This window comes from Lissotriton vulgaris, chromosome 2_1 (genome assembly GCF_964263255.1).
Source record: "Lissotriton vulgaris chromosome 2_1, aLisVul1.2, whole genome shotgun sequence".
NCBI classification, from domain to species: domain Eukaryota; kingdom Metazoa; phylum Chordata; class Amphibia; order Caudata; family Salamandridae; genus Lissotriton; species Lissotriton vulgaris.
Window position 1 is genome coordinate 637,447,681 of NC_141687.1, and position 22,472 is coordinate 637,470,152.

A 22,472-nucleotide genomic window follows, 5' to 3' on the forward strand; every position below is an offset into this window, starting at 1 on the left:
AGGGAGTACCCCATATAGCCGTCTCAGGTTCAGTCGGGTGCTACATTTTGGCATGAAGCCGGATTGGTCGGGGTCTACCATGGACGCTATTACTCCTGACAGCCTGTTCACTAGGACTTTCGCTAGTACTTTGGGCTCCACATTAAGGAGGGAGGTGGAGCGGTATGAGGTGCATTCCGTAGGTGGTTTGTCTCTTTTTGAGATTACTACTATGGTGGCTGTGCTCTGGTCGTCTTGGAGGGTCCCTACTTCCCTGGCTACCAGGAAAACGTTCAGGAGGTGGGGTGCTATCTTCTGCGCAGTCCTCTTGAATAGTTCGAGGGGTAGCACATTCGGAGCAGGTGCTTTCCCAGATTGCTATCCCTGAAGTGCTCCCACTATTTCCTCTACCGTCAAGTCACTGTCGAGGGCCTCTCTATCATCTTCTGTCAGGGCATTCAGGGTCATATTTTTAAGTAGCGATATGCAGTCAGAGCTAGATCTGCCGGATTTAGAGGCATATATATTTTCGTAGAAGACTGCAAATGCCTCTGCGATTTCCCTGTCCCTCGTGTGCGTCTCTCTCTCAAGGCCAAGGATTTCCTTCATCCATCCTTTTTCACTGCCACCCTTATCAAGCCAGGTAATGCGTTTTGTGGCTTTATCCACTATGTCATAGAGCCTCCTCTAAACAACTAAGGCATGCACCATTGCTGTGTTTTCTGTGATGTCTCGCAGATCCTGCTGTGCAATAAGCAGTTGGTGTGTTATGTTCCTCACCTGATTCCCCCCTTTACCAATTCCACTATCAGGGTCACCACCTCCAGCTCGAGTGCCTGGTGTCTCCTACTGTCCTCTTTCTTCTTTACCCCAATCTCTGCTTGGTATTGCCCACGTATCACTGGTTTGTAGGCTTCCCAGAGAGTGAAACAGGAGCTTACAGGCACCTCATTTTGTTGGATGTACCTCTTGGTGCCCTCTATCAGATGTTCTGCAAACTTCCTGTCTGTCAGATACCAAGCTGCTAGTGGGGGCAGCAGGACATACCCTATTGTTTGCCCCTTGAACCGGAGAGGGGATGGATATCTCCCTTGCCAGGTGATGGGTATCTTGAAAGTGCCACACGTCTGACCTAAATGTGTCCGTTCTAGACAGGGTGCTATGTCGTGCTGATAGGTGTGTATACTGACTTTCTGATATGTTCTGACCTCTCCACAGATCAGCCCACCCCAGCGCCTCCACAAAACAGCCCAGGGGAATCCCTGTTTTCATACCCACTTTCTCCGGCTATCTGTTCTCCCACCGGGAGATGACATTGTTCATGTCCCCTCCAGGAGCACGGATCCCGCCGACAGCTCGAGGAGTAGCACCCCAAGCTCGGTTAGTGTGTCCCTTTGTAGCCCTGGCGGAATGTCTACCATACCCAGATTTAATGTGTGACCATCCCATTTGCCTGTTTGGAATACAAATCTACCTAGCGGGTCCCTCCACATTTTTACAGGGATGTATGCCGCCTCAGACCTGAGAAGAATCCCTACTCCCTGGGACCCTAAGGTATATCCTGCATCTGTCCAGGGCCTTGTAGTAGTACTCCTTCAAATGTGTTTCCAGTAAAAGGACCAAGTCCGGCTAATGTCGCTTGATGAACTGAAGTACCAACGTACGCTTTATCTTGGAACACAGGCCATTCACATTCCTGAATGGGATCTTAAGTGTGCACTGCATGGGAGTACCCATTACTCAACGCAACATAAGTTGTGTTCGGATTTCCCAGGAGCGTATGGTTGTTGGGTTTGAGAGTGCCCACCCCCATCCTCCTGTGTATACCCTACCTTTGAACATAGTATCACGAACAACTGCTGCAACAACTCTTAACAAGTGAACTTGCCCCTGAATTCCCCCCTCCCTGCGACCCTGCATTGTGCGATTAAAGCTTCCCACTACTCTAATTTACAGAGGGTCTGTCGCCCTTAACTGTAACATAACCTATTAAAGGTTTGGCTGCCTTAACATACCTTCTCAGTGTGCCCCCTCAACCCACGGACACCCCACTGGGCCCAGAGTACCTTTCACCCACCAGGATCATTGCTTTCATAACTCTTTGACTAGGGCCTAGAGGTTAGCTGCCGAACGTCTGCTCATGATCAATGAGTGGTATCATCCCTTCCCCTGTGCCACTCCCCCCACCCTCGTCCTCCAACCCATTTGCACCCCCAAGTGCACCTTACCGCTCATCTCTCACTGGTCCATCAATCAGCCCGCAGCTCGTGTTGGCAGCAAGTCCCAAAGTTTCTAACTGAACCCCTCACCATTGTAGATATCGCTATCCACGCCCGGGGGATCCCCGACCCGTTCCCACAAGGGTGAGGCCCCCTCGGACCTAGGGGGTGATGGGACTCCTGCGTGCGCCAACCCTCCAGCTATTCCTAGGCCTCCGCTGCGGAGTAAAAAAAACAGGATTTCTCTTCCGCAAAGGACCTTAAGCTTGGCAGGGAATAGAATCATATATATTTTAAGTCCTTGTCTCTAATGGCTCTCTTCACCTCCTTGAAGCTTCTCTGCTGTTTCTGGACTTGGTAGGTGAAATCCGGAAAGAAACAAATCATTGAATTCTTATATTTAAGGTCACCCTGCACACCGGACAGCCTGGAGGATGACATCACGGTAGCGGAAGTTGAACATTCGATCTATGATGGTATGTGGCAGGACCTTGTCTCGGTGGCGGGATCGGAGCCCTGTGCGCCCTTTGACCGAGAAGAATTTCGATGAGCGTTTGTGTTTCAGGTGATTGGTGATCAAGTCTTCCACAAATAGGTCCACACTTTGGGCTTCCGCTCTCTCCGGCAACCCGAGAATGCACAAATTGTTGCCCCTGGGGCCTGGACCTCTCTTCCTGGTCTTCGACTCTTGCTTCTAGTGCCTCTTGTTGCTTTGTTAATTTACGCACTTGCTCCTCTAAGGACTTTGAGGATGATTGAAGCTCTTGAATATTTGTTCCTGCCATGTGTACCTTGTCCAACATCTTCTGCTCTAAGGAGCGCCACTTCAATTGTGACAAGTCTATTTTGGGTTCCAGGGAGGACTGCAGACTTTGTATTGCTGCCATTATTGCCCCAAGAGAGGGCTCCCTGGGGGCTACAGGATCTGGGGGTTGGGTCTTTTCTTCTTGGTGAGGCTTCAGGACCGCATACTTATCCATCTTGTTTGTTTGGGGTGGTAAGTGCCCCTTGGGTTTCACCATGACCTTTGACTTCCCACTGCTGCCTGGATTATGGCCCAAAGTCACTGTATTCAGGCGTTGCCATTTCCCATGGCCTCTGCTACTAGTTGCTCGGTGCCATGTTGAGTTCTGGGACTATAGTCGAGCTGTTGGGTAACTGGGGCTCCCGCAGTAACACACCTCACCCCTCATCTGTTCTAAGCGATCAGCCTGCGGTCCCCTGCAGCCCGTTGCACAAGGCCACAATTTTGAAACAACTCCTCCTCTCCCTGTAAAATTCTACTCCTTGGCTACAGTTTGTCAAGTGCCGACTCGTGTGTCGGATCCCCGCTGGACAGATTCTGGTGCCCCGAACCACTCCTGTAGCTGCTTGCCCTCCTGCAGCCCAGAGGGCGTACTTTGCCAGGACTCTTCTATTACACCTGATGGCTCGGGCTCTTCATGTCTCTGGCACCAATGAGGCCAGGCCGCTCAAGGAACGGACGGTCACTTTATCCCTCGCCATTGCTGGTTGGGCCCTTGAGGAATTAGTAACATGTAGTGCCAGACAACTCCCAGCTGGAGCCGCACCTATTACTGTCAGCAATAGGAGACCTATGGGATGACTAGGGGGGTGGAAAAACACACTATCTTGCAGGGCTAGAGGGATGTTTATAGACCATGCCTAAGTATTATCCCCCGTAGAAATCAACGAACAACTACAAACTTAGGGGTCTCCAAAGGGATCCAGAAGTGATCCGCTACTCAAAGTAACCTTATCAACAGTACAAGGGTACGATGACAGTGACACTCACAGACCAGATCACAAGATGTGAAGAACCAATAACGTGAGTCACCCCTGGTTTAGGATTCCCATCAACGGTCTTGTGATGATCAATATTATCATTTGGTAATCCTTATCGGGTATTGTGTCTCTAGATCATTGAGACCGGCATACCCAGATAACCAGATACGGGGTAGCGACCCACAATCACTCGGTACTACCACATGATGTTGATGTGATGGGAAGTGCAGTGTAAAAATATATGTAAGTGGTGGTCTAAAAAAGGATAGGGAGCTCAACCAAGGTAAATTTAATAGTTGTTGGCCCCTTCCCTAATAAAAACAAGAACAGTATAGTATCATCAACGCAGTCCACACAAATAGCTGCGAGGAGACCAACATGTTTCAGCCACTAAAGGTTCACTCCTCTGGCTTTCGTCAGGGTCTCTGTTAAAATAATCTACTACTGCTTATAAGTGAATAAAGTGTGAAAAAAATACAAAAAAACACACAAGTGAAAACCAGTAAAGGATATAATGTTCCATAAACTGTGTCAACTCCTCTCTTCGGCACCTGGTTGCAATTATACTGTGTAAGGAGGACAAACGTAAAGGAAGGTCACAATCAGCTCCTCTGGTCTGTGATAAACATAATATTGTTTACAAAAATAAAATCTATTTGCTTACTCACCCAGGGTGTCCGGGGAGTGGACCTCACCTCTTCCTGGACCTGGCTCAGGATATGTGAGACCCCGCTCTACAATAACACAAACCGGCTGTGTAAATTACAAAGACCAGGAGGTCAAACATTAATTTACTCTGGCGGTCAAAATACTGTGTATGGAGCTCATTAACAGCCATCTAAAGATACTCCTAACTACCCTCTCTCCATTCCACCATCAACTACAGGCTGAACAAGCTGTTAAATTCAATCAACCCTTGGTCCAGCAATTAATCTGACAAGGTGATGAATAGCCTGATACAAAGATACAAAGGAAAACAAACTGTTAGACCAGGTGGCCCAATACTCCTACCTGTCCGTCGTTGTCTCTGGCCGTGACTGAGTCAGGGGGAGGCACTGTCTCTCCTGTGCACTGACTACTTCACTGTGCTGGTAGGTGTCGTCCAGCCTATCCGCCCATGCAGGGGAGTGGCCTAGTCGCCGCCTACACAGGCAGACCTTTCTACAACATTGCCAGGATGGTTGATCTGGCACTTAGACTGGTACCTATGCCCCTCGCTATAGTCAGGACTTAACCACACCACCCGGTGCTCAGTAAACCCACTTCCTCGATCGCCAGCTCATTCCCGGCATCCCGCTCGAATTCTCGCGAGACTCGCCTGAGTCAAACTACCGGATGACGTCACGTGACTACTAAACTACCAAAATGGCCGACGTGACGTCATCCTGGCAATGTTGTAGAAAGGTCTGCCTGTGTAGGCGGCGACTAGGCCACTCCCCTGCATGGGCGGATAGGCTGGACGACACCTACCAGCACAGTGAAGTAGTCAGTGCACAGGAGAGACAGTGCCTCCCCCTGACTCAGTCACGGCCAGAGACAACGACGGACAGGTAGGAGTATTGGGCCACCTGGTCTAACAGTTTGTTTTCCTTTGTATCTTTGTATCAGGCTATTCATCACCTTGTCAGATTAATTGCTGGACCAAGGGTTGATTGAATTTAACAGCTTGTTCAGCCTGTAGTTGATGGTGGAATGGAGAGAGGGTAGTTAGGAGTATCTTTAGATGGCTGTTAATGAGCTCCATACACAGTATTTTGACCGCCAGAGTAAATTAATGTTTGACCTCCTGGTCTTTGTAATTTACACAGCCGGTTTGTGTTATTGTAGAGCGGGGTCTCACATATCCTGAGCCAGGTCCAGGAAGAGGTGAGGTCCACTCCCCGGACACCCTGGGTGAGTAAGCAAATAGATTTTATTTTTGTAAACAATATTATGTTTATCACAGACCAGAGGAGCTGATTGTGACCTTCCTTTACGTTTGTCCTCCTTACACAGTATAATTGCAACCAGGTGCCGAAGAGAGGAGTTGACACAGTTTATGGAACATTATATCCTTTACTGGTTTTCACTTGTGTGTTTTTTTGTATTTTTTTCACACTTTATTCACTTATAAGCAGTAGTAGATTATTTGAACAGAGACCCTGACGAAAGCCAGAGGAGTGAACTTTTAGTGGCTGAAACATGTTGGTCTCCTCGCAGCTATTTGTGTGGACTGCGTTGATGATACTATACTGTTCTTGTTTTTATTAGGGAAGGGGCCAACAACTATTAAATTTACCTTGGTTGAGCTCCCTATCCTTTTTTAGACCACCACTTACATATATTTTTACACTGCACTTCCCATCACATCAACATCATGTGGTAGTACCGAGTGATTGTGGGTCGCTACCCCGTATCTGGTTATCTGGGTATGCCGGTCTCAATGATCTAGAGACACAATACCCGATAAGGATTACCAAATGATAATATTGATCATCACAAGACCGTTGATGGGAATCCTAAACCAGGGGTGACTCACGTTATTGGTTCTTCACATCTTGTGATCTGGTCTGTGAGTGTCACTGTCATCGTACCCTTGTACTGTTGATAAGGTTACTTTGAGTAGCGGATCACTTCTGGATCCCTTTGGAGACCCCTAAGTTTGTAGTTGTTCGATGACTAGGGGGGTCCCAGGGGCCTCTCCAACTGGGCCCGAAGATCTCCTCCGCGTGTGAGTCAGCAACCGGGCGGCCCACTCCGTGACTGCTTGCCCTCCAGCAGTCTAAAGGAGCAGCCGTGTGCTGTCCCACCGAGCTTCTGCACCACCTTAGAATCTTCCCTAAACCTCTAGGCTAGGTGGGGGTGACCGTGGTCTTGAGTGTCCCTTCTCATCTGGCACTACCAACTATCTGAGACCCTCAGAAAGATTCAGCATGGGGAGGCCTGTCTCCTGAGCATCTGCCACCACCGGCCTGTATTCTCACCTCCATGCTTGAGCTGGCCCCGACGCAGCTACTCCGAGGCCTGGGATCCGCATGGCTTCAACCACGACACTCGCACTTCACATGTCCACTTTCCAACACACGCTGGCACCGGAGATCTCGAGTGGTGCAGTGGGTGTGCTCACATTGTGCGTTCTGCCGATCCCCTTCGGCCTCCGGGAATCACCACAACGGATAGGCTTGCTCTCACAAAGGCCACAGCCGCCGGTCTGCCGTCATTCCGCCAGGCCTGCCTCGGCCCTGTGGGGCGTTCTGAAGACCCGGGAACGGGGCTAAATCACGCTGCATCGGTTCCATCGCATGTGGGGTTTCCTGCAGGATCGTTGCTAGCCGGATAAGTATCAGATGGGATGCCTCGGGTCAATAGCTCAATGGAGCTCTCTAACTATGCGGCCATTACTCCAAAGGGTCATTTTAATGGCCTTCTGGTGGCGATATCCCCATCTCCATATTTACAAGGCGGCATATCCACCTAACGTGGCTTAATGCCGCCTTGTAAATAAGGCCATTTTTCCCGCTTCACTTAGTGTTAAAGAGGCATGCAACAGGTGGACATTCTGCGGCACTACCCATTGCTTTTTGATGCTGCCCCATATTTACAAGGATGGGGCAGTATCAAAAACTAAGACCAGGAAAAACCTGGTCTTAGGATGGTGGAGGAATGAATAATTTCTCCTCGTATTTTGCTCTTTCTATGGTCCGTATTCTCAAGGAGTTATCGCCGAGTACCCTTCCAATACAAAATACTATGCTGAGACTCACTTCAAACCTTTCCCCTTTTTGCACGCATGCTGTACAGTGCAGCACACATGCAAAGTCAGAAAAGGAAGGAGAAATGTAATCATTTCTCCTTCCATGCGCCTACATGAAAAGGGCACAGCTTTCTCACGCTAAACTCAATCTACTTTACTTAGTAAATTGGATTTAGTGTGAGAAAGCTTGGGTGGTTGCATGGGATTGCCCATGCTCTACCCTTGGTATGCCTCCATGGCGCAAAGTAATGCAAAGCAAGGCAGCGCTATGCACAGCATATCGTTACTTTTCCGTTATTTCCAGCACTAAACAAGTTTAACGCTGGAAATCAAATTGGAAAAAAAGATTTTGCTCCGATTTGCGTCACTGTTGTGAAGCAAACATGGCGCAAAATCTTATTAAATCTCTTCCTTAGTTATTTATAGTACTCTGGAGTCGTGAGCAATACATTAAAAGAAAAGAACATTAAAGCAAGGAAATTAAAACCTTCTCTTCCACCGAGATGTATGTATTGCCTTATTCCTGTCTCAGAGCCCCCTCAGAATGTGTAGTAGCTTATTAGCAACCTTATTAGCCTAGTGGCAGAAGGCATCACATATACTCATTAATATAAAACTTTTGTTTGCTATTTCGTTTATATGCATTTACTGTAGAATAATATTTTATTATTTTTGACAGTGTGTTTTTAGTTCATAAAGTATCTATTGATGAAGTGTTACATTGTAGGGAAAAGGGCACTGGCTTTTAATTATATATATAAGGGGAATCCACTTGGTCCTGTTCTAATCTTGGATCATTAATCACAAGAGAAAGATTTCCCAAAACAATACTTAAGAATAGTACATATGGGGGGAGGAGCCAAGCTCGCGACCGTGATGGCCGCACTGTAGCTCGGCTCCGTCAACCTTCCTGCCTGAAACGCATATCCTGTACCTCATCCTGCCCCGAGAAGACACATTCGGCAACACATGGGAAGGTGACGCATCGCTCGCACTTACCGTCCTCCTGGGTGCCGCGGATCTGAAGTTGTGCCCTTGCTTGTTCCGGGGCCTCCGTGGCGTGCAGGCCGGGGACTCGCCTGTGACGGTCGGCCGGAGTGAGGTGTTGACGCCGGCCCCCGGTGGAGGAGAGGGGTCGGCTAAAGAGGCCGTTGTGTGGTTGTGCCGGTGATGACTAACCGGGCCCGGTCTGGTGGCCCGGGGGCTCTGTGGCGGGGCGCGGCCCGCCTCGGACGGGGGTGGACCGTATAGGAGGCTTGTCCCCCCTTTTGTTGCCTTGTCCGGCCATCTTGAAGCCCTCCGCCCAGACTCGGCGGGTGGCGCCCGTGGGACGGTTGCGCCGGCGACCCCTGTATTTTGGTGGCCCATCTTTCTGCACCAAGATTGCCATTGCTGGGGCTCGAGGAGACTCCGGTGGACCCTATTCGAAGGCCTGGTCCAGAGGTTGAGGAGCGGTGAGTCCCTGCTGCACTGGCAAAATGGCGGCCTGCGCCCCGGATCCCAGACCTGCTTGGGGCGGCGAACCTGGTTTGTCAAAATACATGATGGCTGAGGATTGTGGGCGTGAGCCCACGGTTGGTGATGTCTTCGCCGCCCTATGTTCTTTGCGTGCGGCCATGGCCTTCGACGCTGCTATGCAAAACAGCGGTTCAGCCGCCATGCCTGTTGGCCCATCCCCCATGAGTGCGGCTCGACTGATGGTGTGTACTACTTTGCCCCCCTTGGCTTCTGCGAGGAGTGCTGCCGCCGTGCATTTGCGAGACTGTGGGTCTGCAGCTCTGAATCCCCAAGTGGCTTCGACTGTGGCGAACATGAGTGAGGGTCCCACGTCGGGGCCCGTCTATGTCAGTCTGACTGTGGAGCTCGGAGGATGTTCGACTCGACCTGCTTTGGTGAGGTCCCGCGGCTGCCCCGCGGGGGTCACCTGGCTTTTTTGGGTGGCGGGACCGCACCTAGTTTGTTTGCTGCTCCTGATTTTGGCATTCGACAGTCTGGTCTGCCGCAGCCACTGCTTGCTTTGCTGTTTGAGACTGGGGTCCTCTGGACTGCGCCCTTGGCCCGCCCTGCTTCGCTTCTGGGTGCACTCCATGCCGAACTGCTTGTTGCTTACCACTTTTTTGCGCATGGAGGCTATGATCAGGAGAGGACAGGGGTGAGACAGTATTGCCTCGGCGGACTACTGGTTAGTGTATGAAGATGGGGACTACCCGCAGCTGTGACAAAATGGCCGATTCCTTTTCCTGTTCCTGATATTTGAGGTTGTGTCTTTCTCGCTTTGATGTGGGTTTCAGTTGTGTTAAGGCGGGGGGTATGAGCTGAATGACCGATTGCAGATCTCCTCTCCCACTGGATCCCTTTCCCTCTTCTTTTTTCTCTTTTGTCTGTAGTGTTCTCTTTTCTTTCTGATTCTTCTATATTTCGGGTTCTATTTAGGGCGACAGGCACGCTGCTGGGGGGGTAGGCCGTAGCCTTCTGCAGGGGTGCAGGGTGGTGTGGGAGGGACGGGGTCTTTATATTGTTCATTTTTTCTTTAGTTCTATGGCTCTTTTGTATCCCTTTGTCGGGACGCTGTGTCTGCACGCGTCTGCCATGGAGTGTTTGCTGGTAGTGAAGGGGAAGATTTTCCCGCTTCCACGATATGGACTGCACATATATCATGTCTTCCATGCCTTGCCCGATAGCGGGTCCTCCTGGTCCTGCGTGCTTTGTTCGCCGTGGGGCGCGTGCAGTGGCGCTGCGCTCTTTCTTTCCCTCCTTCTGATATTCTCCGATCTACCCCTCCCCTCTTTTTCTCTTTATTTGGGTTAGTATAGCAGATGGCTATTTCTACGTTGTTGTTCTGATTCCTTTGATTTGTGTCAGCACGCATTCAGGCGGTGATGGGTGTGTGGCGGGTTGTGGTGGGAACTGATTTGCAACGGGGCGACTATAAGTTGATTCCTGTCAACTGCTGCTGTTACTTTCATTTATCAATGGCCCTCTGTATTGATGCTTTACAATTAGCCCGCCATGGGAATTCGGATGTCGAAAGCTGCAACTGATCCTGCTATACTTCCTATTATATTATAAAATTAACCTTATTTAATCCTGCTTCTAGCGGTCACATTCGGCTTTAATGTTTGATTGCTTGCCTGTATACTACTGGGTGACTGCTGGGGAACTTCAATGTTGACTCATGTGCGTTCATACTGTGTCGTGGCCGGCCTGATTGGTTGTAGGCCCGTATTTGTATGCTTCTGTTTGCACAATAAAGGTTTTCCAAAAAAAAAAAAAAAGAATAGTACATATAACGTGTTCATACATCTCTCTCATCGGACGTTCAGTAGGAGCACATCGAAGATAAGCAGCCTACTTCAAGGCCGCAGTCTCTTAGTTCATATTGAATCATTTTGGAAACAGTGACAAAACAAAGACGAGAACCCACCTCGCCTTGAGGGCAGGATGAAGACTTGAAAAAGACAAGCATTCTCTTAGGTAGGTGATCCAGCTGAGATACCCTCTGTATGATGTTTTAGAGGTGTCCTTCCAGTTCGTAAGTACTAGCTTGACTTCAGCCTTTAGTAGTAGGTCCATTAGCTCTCTTTCAGATGACCCACCATAAAACCGTAATGATTGAATGAACTGTGAACCACTGATCTATATGTAACCTTCATCATGTTTGTTAGGTATTATCGGATTTGATTCTGTACTATCCTTCTTCTACACTTATTCTCACTTTCCTCTTCTCCTCTTCTATCCTTATCCTACCACCACTGTATATCCAACAAAGGGGTTGCCAACCGAGATGTTTACCATGAACCACTTACCCTGTACCTTCACAGGGGAAATGGCCACTACAACGCGGCCGTTTCCACGAGTAACCATAACCACTCATGCTTTACAACGCATGTGTGGTTACACGAAAAGCCTCACCCACGCATACCTTTACTACGAGATATGTAGTAAAGGCATGTGTGCAAAAGAAAACAGAAAAAGGGGGGGGCTTGGGGGGTTTCCCCCCCCACCACCAAAAAAAAGTGGGATAAATAAAGAGGGGTGGGGGGGGGTCTCGCCCCACCCAAAAGAAACTCCCCTGATTCAGAAAGATGAAGGAATGTGGAGGCAATCGACGTCGTTAGAGGAAACGGAAAGACATTTCTATTTCCTGTAAACAACGTAAAACGTCACATCAGAAGGGATTGGAAAGAAGAGGACGTGGAGAGGTGAGGAGGAATGAGGGGGTGGTTTCCCACCGGGAAAAATATAAGGGTTAATTTACAGTGATAGGAGAAATCCTTTAACATAAAAATGCAAATAGCATGCATAGTTTCACAACGAAAAACGTTGTAAAAATGTGCGTGGTAAAGGCATTTTCGTGGTAAAGGAGATGCGTGGGAAAGGAACTCCGTTGTAATGCATGCATGGTAAAGGCATGCGTTGCAACGGAATTCGTTGTAACATCATACAACCGAGTTGTCTAGATAGCACACACTCATACCTGAACATTGCTTGCCTTTTTTTTAAATATATATATATTTATTTATGGTATTTGTACATATACAAACAATACAAAGGGGAATCGTTATATGGGTTGCCAGCCCTTCTGGTAGGATGTGGTTGTTTGCCCAAGACACATTATCTCCAGGTACGCTGTGGGAGATGAGTATGTCACAGCTTGTCTGTCCCTTCTGGTCAAGCTGGTAAGTGGTACACACCTGTGCTTGCATGAGGACCAAGAAGGAACTAAGGGGTCATGTTTACAAGAAAACAGGAAAAAAACGCATCAACTGCATTGATTATTAGAGCCTATGCTCTAGTGACCAGGTCATTGCAATGCAGGTCAGCTCCTCTGTTAGTGAATCTGCTGTTCTCTCCTGCTTTGGCTTCCAGTTGACTTCACACTTCACACTAGCAATAATAATACAGCACACTTCTGCCTCAGACTAAGGCACCAGGCAGGAATAACAACAAGTCTTACTATGGGACAGTAAACAGAGAAACCCGCCACACATTACACACAAATTACGTAGCAATAGCAGTTGTGACTGCCTGTAGGGCTGGGCCGACTAGTCGCTATAAATGTCATTATGCCATAGACCGCCAGTCTCTAAAGTGTGGTGTTGTCTACTGGTTAAGAGAGAGAAGTACCAATCAATTCAAAGTTCTCTATGGACTCGCCATGTGATATTGGGATGGTCGTGCAGTCTGTTGACTTGATGCTTGAGGGGAAGGACAGGTCCCTTCCTGGAGTCATTCGGGAAACAAAACTAACTGTGACTAATCTGTGTAGCTATTAATCAGTGGCACACAGTGCTCTTTCAGCTATACACGTTAAAGTTGGCATGAGGCCATGTAAATACACAAGTTAAATAGTCTGTTGAAATGTAAAATAGGGACAGGGGGTCTTGTGTCAACTGGATCGCTGTGGATCCAGTAAGAGACTTACATCTCCTTACACGGCTAGTGTATCTGAACGAATATCATAGCTACGCATCAACACATGACCTGTAAAGTCCCAATGGTAATATCTGCTGGTGAATTCTTGTGATGACCTCTAGTGGTGCATCATGGACTTTGGCATTAATCCCTGAATGTGAGCTCTAATTAAATGTACTTCTATAACTCACATATACCCAAGACGCCTTTGGTTATTCAAGCGCTCCTCCATCCATCCATGTCATTCGGTTTCTTTTTAACTAGTGGTGATTCCCAATGATAGAATCTGGTGGTGATCTCCAATGACGGAATATGGTGGAAAAGACACAAGTCTTGTGCTAGCAGTGGTGATTCCCCAAGGCTCCAGTCTGTCCAGTAGCATACCAGTACAGACAAGGAGAGTTAGCATGGGAGGAGATGATGGGCAGTGGAACGGACAAGCAGGAGAGAGATGGGACAGGCAGGTAGATGGAGCAGAAAAGAAGCGAGGCAGTGGGACAGAGATAAACAGGGATGGCACAAGTGGATTGGAGAAGAGTGGTGGACAGTGCAGAGGAGAAGGTAAAAGGAGACAGAGAAACAAGCGTCTAGAGGAGAGCAATTAAAGAAATAGTGCACAATGAGAGAGACAGGAGAGAAGCAGGAGGTGAAGTGAGGGACAGAAAGGGAAGTAGATAGAGTTGACAGGAACAGGATACAGATGATGCCGAAGGGGAACAGATGAGAATAATATTCTCTGCGTCCTGTCATCGAGAATGGTGGCTGTGAGTGACAAGCGAAGCATGTGCAGAACCATTTGTTGAGTGTGATCCACAGAGTGGCCGAGTGAGCCCAAGGTAGGGCATAGTAAAACCACGCGGGCGTCTGCGGCTTATCTCTTGGTGAGGCAGCACTACGTGGACTGGCGATCAATGGTACACCTTTGCTCAGAGATCACCAGCGCTGGAGTGAGTGTGCATATTTCTTATGAGGCTACGTGTGCATATTGTATTTCTTTCAGACTGAATCGAATGAAGGCAAAAGAAAAATAACTTTGCATTAATATCTTAACTTCTCTGTCTAATGTGGCTTTTGCTGAGAGTCAGCGGGTAAGAGACCAGTGGGTCTACTCTCTCAACAATTTCACGATCTGCTGTATGGATTAAAAATAGTAACTTAGCATTAGGCACATACATGTGTTTGCTCTGCCTTATATCAGCTTCAGGTCCAGGAGCACACTCTGTACTCAGTTACCTCGGCATTCGGTTAACAGGCGTGTAGAGGGATATGTGATACTGGTCAAGGAGTCAGTGAGACTTGAGCTTGAGCATCTGGGCTATCACTTGTACATACCATCATGTATACTGTGTGGTCATGTGTGGTCATGTGTTACAAAATCCATTTTTGGGGCACAACAACGGCCTCCCATGTGGATTGTAGGCACAAAACAACTATGTTTTTATCCTTGGTGCACAAGGGTATTGCCTTAAAAAAGCCATTTGTGGAAAGTATAAAAGTGTTAGCAAGTGCATTGAATATTGTCACAATACAAAACCAGTGCACCTGAGTCTGTCAAATTGAAAGCTGTGTTTCCTCAAAGAAACATGTTCTACAGCTTGTGAAAGCATGGACTACACACCCAAACTGCTGCCTTAAGCAACAGGCTCTGTGCCAGAACTCACAGCACCTCACTCTTGTTTTCCTGTTTTCTGTAGCAGTGATACAAGACAATGAAGATGATTCGGTGGCCATATGCACACGACTACAGATATTTTGTGCATTAACATAAATCAGCAGACATTGTTGCTTATTGGCAAGCACTCCCCTCCCTGTCTTTTTACTCATCTCCTGTAGAGAATGCAGACTACGTTTACACTACCTCACTGACCGAAGAGACCACAAACACTTGTTACATAAGACTGAACAGCATCCAGTAACCGGAAAGGATTTCCCTAAGAATCGACACCACATTTTACGAACAGGCATGCGCCACACCCTGAGGAAGCCCCAGGCTAAAAGACCAATGTGAGGGGTCCAAACACATATTGGCTGTTAAATGTTCTTGTTGTTTCAGGGATCTATGATCTGCCTCTGCTTTGCATGACTCTGAACCTTATAAAGGCAGATTGTTTTTTCATTGTACACAATCAAAGACGCTACAACATCTGCCCTTCAGTGCAACCTACAGCAAGTGACAGAGTGGATGCGCCTCAATTTATTGAAGTTGAATGGGGACAAGACGGAGGTTGTTATCCTAGGTAAGCATAAGGACCTATGGGGCCTTCACCACTGGCCTGACGAAATGGGTCCCTTTCCCGTTCCTGTCACTCATGTCCGCAATCTGGGCATTATTGATGAAAATATTTCCATGAGACAACAGATGGATAATGTGGCTGCCATCTGCTTTATGATCTTGAGATGGCTCCATAAGATCATCTGGATGCTCCCTGTCTCTGCCCAATGCACGGTAGTCCAGTCACTTATCACCTCTCGCCTCGATTACGGCAACGTTCTTTATCTTGGTAGTTGTCAAACGGTACTGAGAAAGTTACAGGTAGTGCAGAACTCTGCTGCACGCCTTCTCTGCCAAGTTCCCAGACAGGCTTCCATCTCACCTTATCTTCGTGACCTCCACTAGCTACGAATCGATCAAAGAATTACATTTAAAACTTTGTGTTACATCTTTAAAATCAAACAAGGGGTTGCACCACCGTATCTGCAATGGCTCATCCATCCCTACATTCATTCTCTTCCCCTGCGCTTGTTCCTTCCTTCTCTTGTCTCTGCCCCAAAATCTGGAATTCTCTTCCTGTGTCTTTGAAAAATGACTCGTCTTATCTGAACTTTCGAAGAAATCTTAAAACTTGGCTTTTTTAGCAGTAAATGTGCTTTGAACCTCTCGCTTTCTAGCAATTTGTGGGCTAAGCGCCGGGAAACCCTGTTTGGGTATCTGTGCGCATTACAAATTTAATTTAATAATAATAGTAATAATAGTAATAAAGAGTCAGGCACCGAATCATAATTACGGCAGCAATAAATTGGAATCTTCTCCATGTAAAGAATGATTTCTTTAACTTGTTCTGGGACATTTTGAAGTACTTTTACACTAAGTTTGTCCAAACAGTCATGTCTAGTATAGGTGACACTCTCACAATCACAGCCACCAGGGCAACCAAGGACTGTGCTCCATTAAAGGGTAGACTATACCAGTTTATGGAAGTGTACCAACATGGCACACTTGACTGTAGCGGAATTCACAGTGGCATATCAAGGGTGTCATGGGCCATGGTGAAAGTAAGGACATCAGCCCACTCTTAAATCCACACCACATTAGACTATCAATTTACTTCACCCCCTTTCTCCTTTATGCTCCATTTATCCGTCCTCTTTGCTCTTTAATTGTTTTCCCGTTGAGACCTAGCTGTTTGGCTGATGCCCGGTGGAGCTACCCGATAGCTAAAGAGGAGATGGGTTGTGGACTTCCCCCTCGGCCGTCACCTACCCAGCCGGACTTTGGGCAGACTCTCCTTCATCTCTCCATCCTACATACCTCCTACCCCTTTACCCTACCCTCTTACCCTTCTACGCTCCATTTATTTTGTCTTCTACTCTCTTGAAATGTTTTTCTAGTAACTGATGTAACGTGTAACTGATGTAATTTTGTAATTTCTGTGGAACCTTATGTAAGCACTCTGATACCTCCGGGTCTAGCCAACGCTATATAAAACTCTCAAAATAAATAAATAAATAAATCCCTCTAATGTATCTGTTCCCCACTTTATTATGTCTCCTTTTCCCTCTAACCCCTTTCTCTGACCATCTTCCTGTCTCTTGCTATGCTTTCTTTTGCATCATCTTCAGCCTCTCCTCTTGCCTCTTCTACACTCACTTTTAGGACAACAGAAGTGCTTTGTCTAGAGACTGATACAGAAAAAGAAGGGGAGAACTGGAAAGTACTTCTTCTTTGTGGGTAAGTAAGCTGGGGGCGTTTGTGTCCTTGGCGAGGTCAACTGGAGAAGCCATATCGGCGCTCCCCCAAGTGTTTCTAGTAGTTAGCCATGGTGAGAGTGCCGGAGACACATGCAGGTCACGTGACATCATGGAGCACTATACCTGCAATGGTGTTTCCCAGTGTTAAATGACAGTAGGCCTTGCTCTCCCAAAAACTGCTTATCATTCCCTAGGGGAAGGCTGACCACAGTACATGCGGATCACAGCAAGCCTAGATACCAGTTTAGGAGGGAAGGTTGCCCAAGCTATCGCTTGTTCCTGAACAGTGGCAGAACTGCAGGAAAATGTGGCAAACCCAGACTATAACAATATTTCCAGCGTGTGGTCGGATTCGCTGGGGAAGGGCTGCTCCCTTTGCTTAGTATTACCAAACATTCCCTGTAGCAACCACAAATGTATGTGTCTATCATCCCTCAAACTTCACTGATACAGTGACACATGTGGCCTCTACACACCTATGTTGGTATACACATAGTAGATCATACAGTTGTACGTTTGCATGATTTTGAAATGAGGGACCCTTTTATAGCTACTTAGATTGCAAATGGGCGCACAATTAATTTTGGTGTTGGGGTCTATTTTCTGTCCCAGACAGGCACTCACAACACTTATTTTCTTTTCTTGGAATTTACTGAGACAAGCCTGGACGAAATGTGCTATATCGAAGGCTTCTGTAAAGTTGCCCCACTGCAATGCAATTGAATTGGCATTCCCACTGCTGGGCCAGTGCAACAATTAATGACAATGACAATCACTTTTGTTGAGTTGTATGGTTTTCCCAAGCTACCACCTTAGTACCCAAAATCCCCAAACCAACTAGCTATAGTGTCTCATTCGTTCTCCTACATAATCACAAAGCTACAAATGATTAGACAACACAGAACGCAACACTCCCGGCTCTCTCAGGAATCGCGGTAGCAAGACATACCCTTTCGCTCACTCACTCATACTTGACCACAATAAGGATTGTCAGAGTCACTGTATAGTTCAAAATGAATATTTTAATTATCGTACTCTATAATTCAGTATACAAGCCACTACCAGCAACAAAATGCATAAACCTAGAACAGTTAGCATTGTTACAATACCATAGAGTATAAAGGGGGATGTCATCATATACAGACAGTGGAAAAGGGACTATAAGGCCTAACCACCCTCCCCTTAATAAGTTGAAGTTTATTATATACAGGCAGATCTCTGGGCTTTGTGAGCAGACCCCATACCTTAGAGCCTAGATGAGAGGTTTACATCAGAGGAACAGCATAGCTCTTCTCCAAGGAAAGTCTCTCTCCAAGTGTGTGTGAACAACATGCAGCCCTGTAATATCAACGCACGAGTTTCCAGCAGTGCAGCAGTGTTTAGCATGTTTTGTCTAGGTGCTAGGGACTGACCAGAACAGAATAACAAGGGACATGTTTATCGACCTTGCACATCGTGTTCAGACTAAACTCCAGGAACAAGCAGAGAACGCAGAAAGCAGACAGTTCTCATGTGAAAGGCACAAACAGAGTCTTGCAAAACAAAGTCATGTAGTAATGTGCGCAAAAGCAGCATCATAGCAGCAGAGCTCATGCAATGTTGAGAATGACCCTAAGGGCCATATAATACTACTCACTGCACTGCACTGTATACACTTCCTGATGGTACGCTATACTCATATGCAACTGAAAAATGGTGTGCGTGTCACCAAAAAAGGATCACAGCTCCTAATGACATGCTCATTGACCCGCATAGTCGTTTCCACTTGTTGATATTATGAAAAATGGTTTTCCTCTTCCAATATGGCAGCACGTATCTCGTTGCAGGCACACGTCTGCTGACCCAAAGATGGCAGAACGTATTTACATTGACGCAATGACCTCAGAATACATCCTTCCACGTGTTGGCATTAGCTCCATCTTTCCGCGAGCCGGAGCTCGAGAGCAGAAAAACAGCATGAGACACTGCGCGAGATCAGCGACGTTTGTCCCCAAAAAAGCTAGGAAATTCTTTAAAACCTAGTGGCAGTAACAGCACGTACCTCACGCCAGCAGATTACGAGAGAGAGAGAGAGAGAGAGAGAGACAGAGACAGGGTGAAATTGTCCCAATTTTGGCAATCAAGGGTCGTATTTCACAGTTTTGTGAAGACAGGACCCCCGCAGGTTGATTAAAGAAGGTTTATTAGTAGAATAGAACGACCCGTGATAAGATGCCTGCAGCTCCCCTAATCAACTACTCTCCTCAATGTTCCAGAACACCAAACTACCAGGAGGAGTAAGTTGCCAGGGAACAACAGGCATTCCACAAGGTATGCAAACTATGTATGATAACAATATAACATATGCAATTTTAGATTTTTGCTCCTGGTTGCTGCGCTCACAGTTCTGTTATTTGAAGGCCCACTTTTTGCTCGACAGATGCGAGTGTCACCACAAGTAAATCTTTGCGGACTGCTTTAGTTAAAGTGCCCCATTTTGTTTGGACACATATGAAGCTTTTGAATAGCTTTCTATGCCGGTGTCTGTGACCAGGAAGCTTTTAACCATTCTTGAATTAGCCAGTATTAGAATTTCCACTTTGATTAGACCTAAGGGTCATACAACACTCAACTTTTCGTCCTGAAGATGGTCTAAAGGATGTATACGCCAAAAAGACCAAAATGACGACACTCCCATCTATTTCCCCAGTGATTTATCTTCTTAAGGAATTGTTTTCTGTTCTCATCAGATTAATTTTCCGTTGATGTGTTTTGGAATATATGCTCACACTAATGACCCTGAGGCATCAAAGTCTGTATGTCATTTATTAACCTCGTCATTGTGTTTTGTTACAGTGTTTTGTACCCCCTTTTGTTCACATTAAATACGTTTTTACATTGTAAAACTCACACCAGTTCTGAGAGTATCTGTGGCTGATTCCTCATGATATAAATGAACAAATTGATGTATTGATAGTTCAATTGTAATTCATCAGATGGGACTTACTAACATTGTTAGATGTTTTAAATTGTTTAACTTAGTTTTATTGAATGAAATCCCATCCAGGCACAGTTACCTCTAAATGGTTTTTTAAATGTTGGCATTTCCCTGTCCTAATCATTTGATGTCTGCAACCTGCTACCTGGGTAATGTGTACTTGGTAGTTGACCTTTGTACAGTCCTGCTAGACAGCCTCACAAAGGAGTGTCTGGGTGTTGGCAGGATTGCCATCTCTAACTTGATAAGGGGTGGGACTGTAACCTACCACACTTGCACTTCAAAGGCACTGTCTTAGTGCACACAAAAAGGACTTCACACTAGCCAATTACGTCACCAGACGGACTGGTACCAGGACAAGGATGAATTTTTTTTAGACACATCTGTAGGAGGAAACTCCAGAAGCTTCTCCCACTTGAAAGACGGCGCAAGGTATTAAAAGGCCTCCAAGGGTCAATTGGGTTCCCGACTTTCTCCTACTTTAACATTTTTAAAATGGCATTTTCATAAATGTGATTTAAGATCTGTCTTTACCGTTAAACAGGGTTTTAAAATACAAACATGACTTTTCTACCTGCTACCAATCAAATTTATGACTCACAGTAGTGAAACATGAATTTAGGAGCTTTTCACATGCAAAACTTAAAAGTACATATCCAACTTTTTAGGTCTCGCTATTCGATGCGCACGCATCGAGCTTGCGAGGATATAGGGCTTTAACCAGAGTTTAACCAACAAGCCGATTTGATACAGTGCACGTGGCTTTCAGGCGTGGTCTAAAGCGCGTGCACAGCATCAAATCGGCTTTTTGTGTAAACATCTGTTACTTAGCTCCGCCAGCAGCTCTTCCCGCTCCGCCCCTTGCTCTCCGCCCCCTGCCTCCCCAGCCGCCAGCACCTCCCCTCATCAGTTCCCCAGCAGCATCTGTTCCCCAGCCTGCCGAGAGCAGCTCTTCCTGCTCCGCCCTCTCCCCACTCTCTCTCCCCTCACGACGCTCCTCCCGCTCCGCCCCCTCCCCACTCTCTCTCCCAGCACTCTAGCATACAGCACGGAATTCAGGCATCAGCTGGACATGTGGAAAACTTCCCAGATTCTTATAGCGCAACTTGTACAGATTGCATAAACTGCTCGACACTATTTTGTTCTGTGATGTTGAGATCACTCACACTGACACATAGACCTTGGTCTACTCTTACTTGAACAGCCTATAATCCACTTTACAGCAACACATCGCCCATAACAAGGATGCTCCGCCAGCAGCTCTTCCCCTCCCCACTCTCTCTCCCAGCACACTTCCCCCTCGCTCCGCCCCTTGCTCTCCGCCCCCTGCCTCCCCAGCCGCCAGCATTCCACACTGACACAGCCTGCCGAGAGCAGCTCTTCACGCTCCGCCCTCTCCCTACTCTCTCTCCCCTCACAACGCTCTTCCCGCTCCGCCCCCTCCCCACTCTCTCTCCCAGCACACCTCCCCCTCCAGCATACAGCACGGAATTCAGGCATCAGCTGGACATGCGGAAAATTACCCAGATTCTTATAGCGCAACTTGTAGAGATTGCATAAACTGCTCGGTAAAGAAAGAAAGTTACACACTATTTTGTTCTGCAGCTCTTCCCGCTCCGCCCCTTGCTCTCCGCCACCTGCCTCCCCAGCCGCCAGCACCTCCCCATATCCGTTCCCCAGCAGCATCTGTTCCCCAGCCTGCCGACTCTTAGTCGATCAGCCTATAATCCACTTTACAGCAACACATCACCCATAACAAGGATGCTCCGCCAGCAGCTCTTCCCCTCCCACTCTCTCTCCCAGCACACCTCCCCCTCGCTCCGCCCCTTGCTCTCCGCCCCCTGCCTCCCCAGCCGCCAGCATTCCACACTGACACAGCCTGCCGAGAGCAGCTCTACACGTCCGTGACCCCAGCACAGGCCCTTAAGTGTTGCTCAGTGACACCAAACTATGACACAGTAAGCACTCTACGGGGATACTGCCTTTCCTACCCTTTGACCTACAGTCTGTCCCTACTCGAAGGAGATAAACTCGTTATCTTAAGACTCTAGAGTAGATGTTAACACAAGGCCTTCACACTGCCACCCCCACATACCCGTTCAATCAGTCACCACGCTCACCAGGTCGCCGGCCACCTCTCCGCCCGCACTCGGCCTCGCGCAACAACACGATCGCCCGAGCAGTAGGACAGAGCAAGGGTCTTGAAACAAGCACTCTGATTGGCGCGCTGCAGTCGCCTCGAGAGTCGCCCACTGCCATTGGCTGTTGCCGTTAGCGAGCTGCGTAGCTGAACGCGCCAACTTCTGCTGTGCTTAACTAAATCATGTGGTTTGTATATCAGCCTTAATTATCTTCATGTGAAATGGCTAGAATGAAACTGGAGTTTTTACTTCTG